A 13,257-nucleotide genomic window follows, 5' to 3' on the forward strand; every position below is an offset into this window, starting at 1 on the left:
ATATTAGGAAACCAAACTGATTCCAGAAATCTTTTGTGAGTTACTATACTGAATTATGGGGCGTTACATTGTCTTTTATCAGTTTCACATCTTATAAATTATCTGATATAATCTAAAGACGTAGAAAGATCTTAGACCTCTGGGAACTAAAAAATTTGTATTTTGTTTCTTTGTAATGCACATCCTAGATATATTACCCTCTAAACACACAAACACAGACTGATAGCCAGTTCTTGAGGGAAGACCTATCAGGTGGCTCTCTAGGCTTCAGATTCACCAGTACCCATTAATTTTTCTGATTTACAGAGGTTAGCTGAAACTGCAAATAGAAAGCACATTTATTACTGTTTTACAAGACCCTTATGAGTTAAAAGATAGCCTACATCTAGGCAATTCTCTGCTGATTTACATCACAAAAGGGAAGCTTCCCCATTTGCCCTTAAACTAAGTTTTTTTTTTTTATAATTTTATTTATTTATTTTTTCCCCCAAAGCCCCAGTAGATAGTCGTATGTCATAGCTGCACATCCTTCTAGTTGCTGTATGTGGGACACGGCCTCAGCATGGCCAGAGAAGCAGTGAGTCGGTGCGCGCCCGGGATCCGAACCCGGGCCACCAGCAGCGGAGCACGCGCACTTAACCTCTAAGCCACGGGGCTGGCCCATAAACTAAGTTCTCTATATCCTCAGTGACTGATTTTTATAGGCCCTGTTCACAATCTATATAACTTAAAGTTCCTACAAAGCCATTTAGGTTTTACCTAAATACCGCTTCCCTCCATTTTCTCATTTCCTTTTAATGCAAATGGTTTTAACCAGCTCAGTGAGTTTTTGTATGTTTGTTTTTTAAACTTAAAGAAGCGGAAATGATTGAAAAAACACTGAATTTGGAGTCAGGAGTCTTGCCATCAAATAGCTGTGTTATTTCAGGCAAGTCACAGCCTCTCTGGAGCTTAATTATCTCACCAATAAAATGAAGACATTGCAGTGGAGGATTTCTAAGTTTCCTCCTACCCATGACCAAATAACACAGATGTTTCCCTTCCTTTCCCTTCTCTCAGAACTGAGAGACAGTGGGGACAAACTTTCCGGTTGGATGGGATGGTCTGCCCAATCAGTGCCTTGTCCAGATTTAACTTCGGAGTCTTGGAACACACTGAGGAACACCGGTCTTGGCTCTATCCCAATCCACTGTGAAACACAACAAGTCATTTAGCTCTTTAATACTGCCACTTCCTCAGCCTTATAATACCCCTGTAGAAGCCTGAGTAAGCTATTCAACCTCCTTGAGTTTCATGTTTTTTACTGCCCAGGGACATCAAGAATCCTAAGATACCTGAATGAAGGTCACTGACATCCTCAGGACCTCCCGATCAACATGGTGCTAGAAGACTGAATGGACATAAAATCTTACAAGCTGCAAAATAACAAACATAGGATTACCATAGAAAAAAAAAGTACTACTCTTAAAGCACCCCCTCCCCTACAATCAAAGTCATCTGGGAGGGTCTGCAAACAAGAGGGGAAAGGAAAAGGAAAAGGAAATCACACTTGTTCGCTATCTTTTGTATGCTGGACCATTGTGAGTTTTACATGTTTCACTCTCTCCTAAGTCCCCTGCCCCGGATTCAGAAACATGCCCCATGGGTTCAGTCCCATGCCCAGGAACAAAGAAACACATTCCTCTCTCCTGGCCACCTCCCCTCATGTCCCAATTCCTATCTAATCCAAATTCCGTTTTGCCACCAGGATTATTCTTCTAAAACACTTTCCTGATCATATCACTTTCATTGTCATTACTCAATTTACCTTTGCGCAAATTAGATAAAGGTTCCCTTTCCTTGACAAAGATTCTAATTTAGTATATTATTGCACACCATGAAAGCTCTGTGCAGCAGAGCTATCATGGGCCATAGCTTCGCCTGCACATACAGCTCACATTCTCATCTGCTCACAACACTCCCTCCCTCGATGGCCAGGGCACACGTACCAGAAGTGTGCACATTCCACTGGCCCATGCCTTCTAGGTGAGGTGACTGTAACAGGTTCCAAGTTGGCAAGCAACAAATATTAGGTCCCTAAGAGTGGCAGATGGGCAAGAGGAGCCACCTTAGGGGACATCCAGAAGGCAGGTGAAGTGGTGCAGCAGACACACATATGTGGGCTTTATGTTTATGCATGGATTCTGTATGTGCATGGATGTGTGAGCTGGTGGGATTTATGCAGGAGGGTGCCTCTTCTGCAGCTCCAGGGCTCACCTGAGAAGCCTGGAATCTCCACACCAGCCACTCTCATGTTAGTTCATATGTAGGATGTGAATGGTACCTCCTTTGATGTAGTATCCTTCTGAAGGGCACAATTTAAGCATTTTACATGGCCTCCTTCCTACTTTAATTTCTCATTGCTCAAAGGACAAATTCAAATCTCTTAGCAAAATCTTATTCAATATACTTCAGCACCTGGCTACATATCTCACTATTTCTTTTCCCATCATATTCCCTAAAGTTTTACACACTGTCCTATTCATGAGTCTTTCAATAAGCCATGTACTTTCAGCTATTCTTTTGACTGGAACGCCCTTTTCTATATTGAAAAATCCAATTCATCCTTCAAGAACCTTCTCAAACGCCACCTTTCCTAAGAAGTTTTTCCTAATCATCTTTCAGCAGAATTAGTCACTCTAACACTTCAACTATTCATTCAACAACTATTCATTCAACATCTCAGCCTGTTACGAGTATATCTATTATAGTATTTTAGTCTGTGTGTCAGAGAGTTCCTTGAAGACATAGTTACATCCCAGAGATTGGCATGGTGCCTGACATATATGAGGTGCTCAATAAAGGACTGCACCTTTACATCCCCATCACTCAGTCCAGTAAGTAAAATCCAAAGCGATCTTTATCAATTCATTTATGCATTCTCAAAAGGGGCAAGAATGCCCCTAAGGGAGGTGAAAAGAGGTTCTTGGGGGGAGGGGTTATGGACTGATTTGTGTACCCTCCCCCCCAACTTCAAATGTTGAAGCCCTAACCCCCAGTACCTCAGACAGTGACTGTATTTGGAAACAGGGCCTTTAAAGAGGTAATTAAAGTTGAATGAGTCACATGAGTAGGCCCTAATGCAATCTGACTTGTGTTGTTATAAGAAGAGGAAATCTGGAAACACAAAGAGAGACACCAGGGATGTGCATGCACAAAGAAAGACCATATGAAACACAGCCAGGAGGAGGCCATCTGCAAGCCAAGGAGAGAGGCCTCAGGAAAAACCAAATCTGCTGACACCTTGAGCTTGGACTTCTAGCCTCCAGAACTGTGAGAAAACAAATTTCTGTTATTTAAGCCACTCCATCTATGGTATTTTGTTATGGCAGCCCTGGCAAACTAATATAGGTGACAAAAAAAACCTTACATGTTACATTGATTTCTGGCCCTCCAAAGTTGAACCCTACCTGACAAAATTGTATTCCTTAGTATTTATCTCATTAGGGTGAAATTAAAAGACTAAGTCAATTAATAAATGCATATAATTAATTACTTTAAGTTTTTCTTCTTAGAGGGTGATAATGAAAAAGAAAAGTTGAGAAACACCTAAATGGCCAACAGAGAAATGTATCCACTATTGCAGTTTTCAAGTCTGGACTGATAACATACACACTGGAAAACAGTAACTCCCCAGAATCTACAAGCATACCTATGCTTTATACCTCCTTCTTGTTGCAACAGGGGCGGTGTTCCTTCCTGTGGTGGTCTAAATCCCACCTCCCTCCTGCCTTCTCAGGACCTTGTCAGTTTTTACTTCCTTATGGGATCATTTGCAAGAGCCTTTACTTATTTCTTAAGTCTTTCCCACCTCAAAAATAAAAAGTCTCCAAAACCCCACTTAATCTTTCCCATTTTCCCTCCCCTTCACAGCCAACATTCTCAGAAGACTGTCTTCACTCACAGTCTCCATTTCCTCCCCAGCTGGGGGCACTGTAACATGACTTCTACCACCATGCTTCACAGAAGGCTCTTGATCACCAGCAACCTCCACAGAGCCAAATCCAACGGGCATGTTTCAGTTCCTACGTCATAATGACCTCTTGGCAGCTTTTGTCCATTTACATCCTTCCTGAAAGACTCTTTTACACCTTGGCTTTAACTCCACACTGACCTGTTTTTCCCCAACCTCCCAGGCCACTCTTCCATCTCTCCTCCTGCCTCTATCCACTAGTGCTGGAATTTTTCAAGGCTCAGTCCTAGGCCCCTTCTTTCTTCTTGCTCTACATCAGATGATTTTGTTCATGACTTCAATTACATGTCTAACCTTCCTGCAAGGCTGCCTGTTTTCCTGAATGCACCTCTATCCACCCATTTGCACAATCTTGACTCTGCTCTCTTCTCATTATCCCTACAGTAAACACTCAAAATTCCCAATCTGATGTACAATGCCCAGCATAACCTACTCCAATGGATCTCTCAAGATTTTTCTCCTGATGCCTTGGAAGGCTTTCTCAATACCTCTTGTCAGTAACCAGTCAGCCTCTCTATCTCTCCCTCAACATTTCTGACCCTCCAGAGGGGCATCCCTACAGCCCAGGTCACCATGTTCATCATCCAAGACATTTCCAAACAGGCTGTAAGTAAGTAGTTTATTCACTTCTCAGATATCATTACAGCTATTCTCTTCCTTTTATAAAGTAGTGCTTTGCTGTATATAAAGACCGAGCCTCTTAAAAACATATTCCACCCCTAAAGTTGATATGGACTAATTATATGCTTTAGCTGCTATACAGAAGGAAAATAAATGTCTTGATCCATAAGAAAATTATGCAGCATATACCTATCTATATGTTGGTAATGCTGCTGAGTTCAACCTTCTGAATTCGCTTTCTCTTAAGTCATTTTCATGAGCTCTTGTTATTTAAATGACAAGGCACATTCACACACATTGATTGTTGCTTATAAAAACAAGCTTTCTAACGTGACAGACAAAAATAAAAAAATAAAAACCCATCACCCCACTTCTGTTTTTGCACACTTATCTAGTAGAGGCGTCTACAATTAGTTGATTAGTTTCCTTCATTTGTTTAAAGGCACATGGTAATAATATGAAAGCTTGCTTCTAAAAAAAATCAAAACAAGGAAATAAAGTATACACCATTATTCTACATAAAAATTCAAGTTGGATCTGAAATTTAAATCTCTTTACAGAAATGAAGTGTCCTGATATGAAGCCCCACCAATAAAATGCAGTATTTAAGTCACCTATCTGACCTGAGTCCCTCTTCATGCTAAGTACCCTTAGAGAATAGAGTCCAAACTTGTTTATCTTTGCATCCCTAACACATAGCAAGATTCTTGGTACAAAATGAATATTAACACTATTGAACCAATGAATCCTTGGTTTCAAGGAGCTCATAATCTAGTGGGGGGGGGAATGTAATTAAAGGACACTTTGATCAGTGTCCATCAGCAAATGAAGAGAAAGAGTGACAAGTAGATTGCTGTAAAGAATGAAGACAAGGATACTTTTGAACCAAGCCTGGGTAGCAAGTCGGGTTTTGTTGCCCAGCATCCATGTCCCTAATTGTCTGATAACAGAACACACTTTTTCCTTGGGAAACATCTCTCTCCACTCAAACCCGGATGGGCTTTGATCAGCACAATCAGAGCACTGAGTCTCCACTTATAGTCTGATTCTGAAACTATGCCACGATGTCCGAGTTCCTTCAGAGATGCTTGCTGGAGGGACGGAGGGGAACCTGGAACTATGTTAGAATAGCCCTGAAGCTGCCAGGGTCCACAAGGAGAAGAGAAGCACAGACAGCAATGGTGAACTCTTCAACAGTTGCCTAGTGCTCTGTGGGCTTTCACACCTAACACCTTTGCTCAGACCATCTAAAATTCTCTTTTACTTCTTCACCAGTTGAAGACCTACTCATTTGTCAAAGCCCTTGTTTAAATGTTCCAACCTCTGAGAGGAGGGAAGATCCTCTCAGTCAGAATAAGTTATTCCTTTGTTCTCACAGTATTTTGTTTAATATCTTACGGCATTTACTGAGCTCATTATTCAGCTCCTCTCACTGATAAATCGATAATACTGGCCTTGAAGTTGCTCTGTAAGCCTGTTCCATTTAAAGCACTATTTTAAATATTCAAACACCAGTAAGACAAGAGTCTTTTTCTTTCTTTCTTTTTAAATAAAAGAGGTGGGTTTTATTATTTAAATTAGTCTTTGAGCAGTGATGATGCATATTTTTGGTCTTACCTTAACCATTAATTATAGTCATTTTCAAAAATTAAATCTAAGACACCATCAGCTACTTGGAGGGCTATGTATGGGGAATTCATTGTTTTGAACCAGTTATTGGGCTTTCATTTTCTCTGATGTGCATATAGATTAAAAAAAATCATTGGTCACATGAGTGCTTTCAAATTATGTAGGCATTTCCCACTCAGTTTTGTTATTTAACAAAGGCTGAAATCCTGAAAACTCAGGGGATCCAAATCTTGTGGCTGCTACGCAAACTGTTCCCTCAGGTTTTTTCCTCCTGTTCTTAGAAAAATATATATATATCTATATATTTGTATTTATATAAAATTTATGTATATGTAAAATATATATTTATATATATAAAATATTTTCTACACTTCATTAAACAGTTTAGTACATGATTCAACTTGACATAAAATATGTGAATTGAATGAGCTGGTATTAGAATAACAACATTAATATTATGCATAGTATCTTACTTCATTATACATGTTAACTAGAACCACATTTTTAAAAAAATCTTATCAATAATTACGGGGAAAACTTCACCGGAGATTTTTAGGTCTTATCAAGAGACACATTTTCCATTTCAAGCTTCTTGAGAAATAAAATATTCAAAATGCTATTTTTTCTAGATTTCCAAAGTAATTAATTCAGTGGTCCTTATCTTCAGAAAAATTCCAGGGACCAAGGGAAGGCAGTAGCCTCAGGCAAGGAGCTAGCCTGTCTTCACTCTAGTTTATTCCCTTCTGGGGCATGTAGAGGTTATATGTGACAGTCCCAACATCCGACTTCAAGATCTTGACTCTTCCATGGGCTCAGATATGTTGACCAGGGTGCTTCCCCAGACCCCCAAATCGTTCTGTTCTCTGCAAATTCTTTACATTGGTAAAGAAATGAAGATTGCATAAATGTTGTACACAATGTTTTCTATCCTTCCTATATAGTTGGGGTGTGATGTGGGAGGGACGAGAAACAATCAGCAAACAACTCCTTTGGGAACAGTTTCTTCATGATATAGTTAGCCACACTAAAAACAAAACAAAGACAATATAACAACCACCTGAGGAGCAATGGGGGAGCTGGAAACCAGCAGGACAGTGGGTGCTGAGGCATTGCTTAGCCGGACAGCCGTTCCCTGGTAGGGCAGGTGCTCGAGCCAGGAAGATTGCAGCCACAATCTCACTGCTGGGAACGGCAGAGAAGGAAGGAAGGACGAGACCTGGCCAAGCTTCTCAGCTTTGCCCTCCTTTATTTCAGCTGGGAAAGTTCCCACCTGCGGCTCTGCCGGACAGGCTGAGAGAAATTCATAACTTATTAAAGGCCCAGCCACTCACCAGACAACAAAGGCTAAGATGCAGGCAATTGGCTATTAGTCCGTTAGCTATAATTTCACTCTATTTTGGGGCATTAAGCAGGAGATGGGAGGAAACAGGCCTGAATAATGTGTCCAGAAGGGCTATTACTCAGCCAGAGGGCATTAAGCCCTACATAAATAGAAGTGTCAGGCTCAAGGGTAAAAGCCTGGAGAATCACCTCTGTATTTTTAAAACAATAAATGCCACATTTATCAAGCTCTTACTCTCTGCCAAACACATGCTAAATGCTTTTAATATGTTATATCTCACTTAACCCTGACAACAGCCCCTTGTGTTGGTATAATCATTCCCACTTTATGGATGAAAAAGGCATTATTACTATCATTTTACAGACAAAGAAACTAAGGCTCAGAGCAATTTAACGCCGCTCCAGACATCACCCAGGCTAGGGTTTGAAATCCAGGCTTTTGGCTCCAATTCCAGTGCTCTTTCTATCAAGGTACAGTATATCCTCTTCATTACAGAGAAAGTGAAAGAGTATGGTATTGACCTTTCTGAAATGGCAAGAATATGCATGATTTACAGATGTAAAGTGTTCTTTTTTTAAAAAATTCTGTCTCAGATGTATTTAGTTAAACCTCCTATTAAACACTGAAACTCTAGGGGAGCGAAAAAATCTCCCTCCATTTTTGAGACTTTAGCATATTATACATACACTCACATCCACTTCAACTACACTCTTTGAACAAAAAAGCAAAAATATTCATTTAAAAATGCAAGCAATTTAAAAATGTAAAGTTTTGGACTAAAATTGGGTCCTTTTGGTTTTTCAAGAACTGTATACACAATTCAGTAGCACTTGAACAGTCACCAGACTACCTCATTTCCACCCCCAATCAACCTGCCAAGATTCCTTCCACTCAAGGCCAGAGTCAGTGCAGATTTTATGTATTAAACACAATTCCAAAGCCTGGAGTGAGACACATTCACAGTAGCAAAGAAAAATGTGTTCTAGCTTCTTGCTCCATGAGAAAAGAAGTTTTTATGTTGTAAAACAGCCCGTTTGCCAAATGATCTTAAACGTCTTCACAAAACGTTAAGCAAAAAATACCTCCAAAAACCATAAAACAAAAACACTTCACTTCATGCCAGGCATCTCATAGCCAGTTGCCGAAATACCTACTACAATTAAAACTTGCTGATTCTCTCTCCACAATGCTCTCCATTTCTTCTGTGAAACACTCTGGCTGAATGACAGACTGAACGTTCAGTACTCATAAGCTACCTTCTGGTACCCCAAACAAACTAGCTTCCACTGGCTAAGTTTAATACATACTAAAAGTCAGTTCTGTTTCTTCCCCAAACTGTTTATGGCAGTTGTGCTTGTTAAAATTATATAATTTAATTAACTTCAAATAAATTGTAGAAATATGAGTAAGAATACAAAGTTTTTCAATGGAAATTAATTTGAATGATTTGGAAATGCTCCAGAAAGACAGGTTACTAAAATAAATTGCTACAGAATTAAATGTTCTCAAGACATCTTAGATTTGGGGGACAAGGTCTGATAAAAATTTAAATGGATTCTACCTTCAGATTGGTTCCCAGGTATCTAAGGTCTCACTCCATTTTAAAGAACTGAAACTAGCCATTATGGACTCTACATTGTAAATATGGTTTATACGAGAGATAAGGTAGAACGTTATTCAGCTAGTCACACTCCAAAGAAAGGCCTTGGCTCTATATCAAATATTTGGCGAATCACAGTGTACTTAAAATCTACTATAAAAAGCACATGTAATTTTTTATGATCCTTTCAGGTAAGACTTTTGATCTAACAATAAACTACTAGGTCAATTACATTAAAAGAAGAGGATTTTTACTACAATTCTTATTGTGAGCAACTTTTTAACACTATCCCAGTTCACCTTTCAGGGCAATCTTTATTTCAACATCTACCTTATTCATCATTTGACAAAATATTTTTTCAACACTTTACCAATAAATAGTATTGACCAGAATGGTATTTCACTTAACCTGTACAGTACAATTCTCCCCGAAATGTAAAAATACCATGGCTAGAAAGAAGGGTAATGCACTGGCCACATTCTCTTCAAACTGGACATGCCACTGAGTATACAACAGATTGTGCACCTGACCCTGTGTACTGCCACCATCAGTTCCACAGGCAGGCAACTTTCCACGAAGTACAGGTGTTTCCTCTATAGCCCAGTTTTCACAACACAATTGTACATAATGGGGTTGAATAATAAGGGTATACAATTATGAAGAATGAAACTAATTATGACCAGGTCAGGGTCAGGAATCAGCAAGCACCAAGCACATGGGACAAAGCAGTTATACAATTTATTTATTTTTCTTTCTTTTTCTTTTTTTTTTTTAATTTTTATTTTTGTGAGGAGATCAGCCCTGTGCTAACATCTGCCAATCCTCCTCCTTTTTTTGCTGAGGAAGACTGGCCCTGGGCTAACATCCGTGCCCATCTTCCTCCACTTTATATGGGACGCTGCCACAACATGGCTTGACAAGCAGTGCGTCGGTGCGTGCCGGAGACCCGAACCGGCGAAGCCCGGGCCGCCACAGCAGAACGCGCGCACTTAACCACTTGCGCCACCTAGCCAGGCCCTACAATTTATTTTTGATGCTTCTGCTTTCTTACCATTTTACCTCAATTTGTTTATCATAACAATGGTATAGAATTAATTGCTTCGGGTCTGGTCTTTGACATACCCAGCTTTAAGTAGGTAACTCAGTTCCAGCTCTCTATACAAAAAAGGCCTTCAAAATATCAATTCTCACTTGCTGCCTTACAGTGTACAACCCACTTTTACATTTATTATTTCAAATGACCCTCAGAAAACTCTATCAGGTAGGCACAGCATGTATTGTTATCTCCATTTTACAGATGGGACAGCTGAGCCTTAAGTCACTTACCCAAAGTTATGCAGCTGTTGGTGGTGCAGCCAGATCTAGAACCCAAGCCCTAAAACCTTATTATCACTACATGACTAGTCTTCCTTCCCAAATACATCATCTCATGCCACATTCTAACCACCTGAACTTTAATCAAGTTACAGAACTCTTACATACCTAAGGCTTCTTTAATAGTAAATAACCAATACCTATGGAAGGCTCACTCTATGGCAGGCACTGTGCTAAGCACTGATCAGGTATGTCAGCATTTGATCATATTACAGCCCTTTGCTAGGGACTTTCCCAAGCTCACACATTCAGTAGGAGAGCTGGGACTTGAGCCGGGCAGTCTGACTCCAACAACCCAGCTCTCGACTGAAGGACCTCGCTTTCAACTACTACACTATAGTGCTGGCCAACTGGTTTATAAATTCATCTAGGAAATGAACTACGTTTTTGCATTCTTCTCTTCTGCAGATTTACAGTTGGTTCATTCATCCAGCTAATTGCTACAGTTTTCTCTTGTATTGCTTTCTACAGCAGTGAGTCTGAAATTTGTGCATACAAATCAGTTGGAGACTGAAAATGCAGAGTCTAATACAAGAGAGCTCAGGTTGAAGCTGAGATTCTGCATTTGTGAAAACTTGCAAGTGATGCTAATGCTGGTCCTTGGACCACACCTTCAGTGGTAAGACTCTAAAACACATACTACTTTTCTCCTAAAAATCTTGTCATGAGCAAATGACTTAACTGGGTTAAGTATTTTATCATTTTTATCTCAGAATGGGTCAAGGGCCCTCAACATCACTGATGGCAGAAAATCAGATAGCCTCCACCATTTGAAAATGAATAGGAGGCTAGTAAGTAGAAATCTGTTTTGCTCAAAATTTTATCTTCAAATATTATCTGCATAACTTAATTTTGCTTGTGAAGTTGTATAAGCTCTTTAGGATTAGAAGCCTTACAAACTTTGATACTCTGCATTTTTGATAGAAAATTCTCTTTTGATAGGAAGTTTTGGTACTCTGCATTTTTGAGAGTCATTTCATAACTATTTCTGTGATGCACTGTAGAAGAAACAGGAGCTTTTGAAGTCAAAAAGATCAGGAGTTGGCATTCCAGCTCTAACTACATATTAGTTGAGTGACCTCAGGGAAACTGATGTTCAAAGAGGTTAGGTTACTTTGTTATCAATAAAACTGGGCTAAGGCTACCTACCTCCTTATATCTGTCATGAGAATTAAGCGAAATAATATATCTAAACTACCTAGAACAGTGTCTGCCACATGGAAGGTACTCTATAACTGTTTTGTCATCCCTTTTCCCTTAGTATTTAGAAAAATTATTTCCTACAATTTCAGTCTGTCTCAATTCTTAAAACCGAACAACAACAACAAAATATTTTTGCCAACACTTGGGCTTTAAAGGGAAAATAGTGTAAAAGTAATAAATGCTAACATTTACTCAACACCTATTAGGGCACCAGGCCCCCTCTGGGGATGCTTCTAGTTCCATTCCCCTTTACAGGTAAAGAAACAGGTTCAGAAAGATTAAGTAACCAGCCCAAGATCCCAACCCAGCACTGCGACTCCACAGTTTGCTCCCATAACCACTAACCACCTGCTTCCCGGTAAACTATGGGGGTGGTGCTTGGTGATGCAGAGGAGATCAAAGGGAACCCCAAGGAGAAATGAGAATCTGAGTCAGTATCCCTTGAAACATCTTATCTCACTGTCTGGAACACTTCCTTCCAAGGCTCTTCTTAAGAAAAACCTTACACCGAATTGAGAGTTTTAGTTTTTCTTATGGAGGCTGCTGCTTTATATTTATTTTGACAATTCAAACCTAAGTTCACTGAAGTTATGAACCACATCTTAGGGACTTTTGTGTCTGTTGAGCATAGAGTCTTGAATTCAGGAAAGCTCAAACACTTAATCTAATATATTATTTCCCCTGGAGCTTGGCTCATTGTTAACTCCAGCCCAGATTCCATAAATAAAATGCCGATGTCAACAAATACCCGAGAAACTGACTTTAATTGGGAACATAAGTGAGGAAAGCAAATGCTGTAGAAATTCAGCATGCTACATAATAAAGAAAACAAAAGAAACTAAAAACATCCAGAAAGATACTATCTTTCTTTCTTTTTAACCTTATATTCTATTCAACTGAAAGGGTGCAATGGCTTAGAAACCATTATCTGCTATTACCCTTCAGAGAAGGAAGATCTGGGGTCAATTATGACATCTCAAATTACCGAATCATTATCCTGTTGAGTAATTCAGATGATACCACCTAAGACACTGTGTTAATTATACACAAGTGATGACAGATGTGCTCCTGAAAACTGCAGCTCTAAAGAGGGAGTCGGAAGAGAGTGATGAAAGAAAAATTCATGCAGGGAATTAAATGGAAACTAAACTAAATTATTATTTTACTCATTACAGGTTCATAAACTTTTTTCATTACTTACAGAAAAAGAAATTCAGACATTTCATGATCCTCTGTCTAAAATAAAGATACCAAAATAGTTTAACTTAACATAGTATGATTTCATTGCTACAGAAATTTTCCTAAAAGAGGACTGAAGCATTTAATATGTCAAGCATTAAGCCTCAAACTAGGGTTCAAGCCAACTTAGTGTGTTATGATTATAGCTGTATTGTTCACCACAACAACCATACTCCAGAGCATGAAATCATGCTACTCTTGTGAGGAAAGATTCCTTGTCTTGGAAAACAAAGTTAA

The 13,257-nt window shown here is 39.4% G+C and overlaps 1 protein-coding gene across 5 annotated transcripts in view; it reads right to left on the bottom strand.

Moving 5' to 3' along the window:
* Nucleotides 1-13,257, bottom strand: part of DCLK2 (doublecortin like kinase 2) — a 147,647-nt gene that overhangs the window by 83,326 nt on the left and 51,064 nt on the right. The gene's annotated exons all lie outside the window — the stretch shown is intronic.

Source organism: Ceratotherium simum, chromosome 12 (assembly GCF_057802395.1).
Source record: "Ceratotherium simum simum isolate JZ-2026a chromosome 12, ASM5780239v1, whole genome shotgun sequence".
NCBI lineage: Eukaryota > Metazoa > Chordata > Mammalia > Perissodactyla > Rhinocerotidae > Ceratotherium > Ceratotherium simum.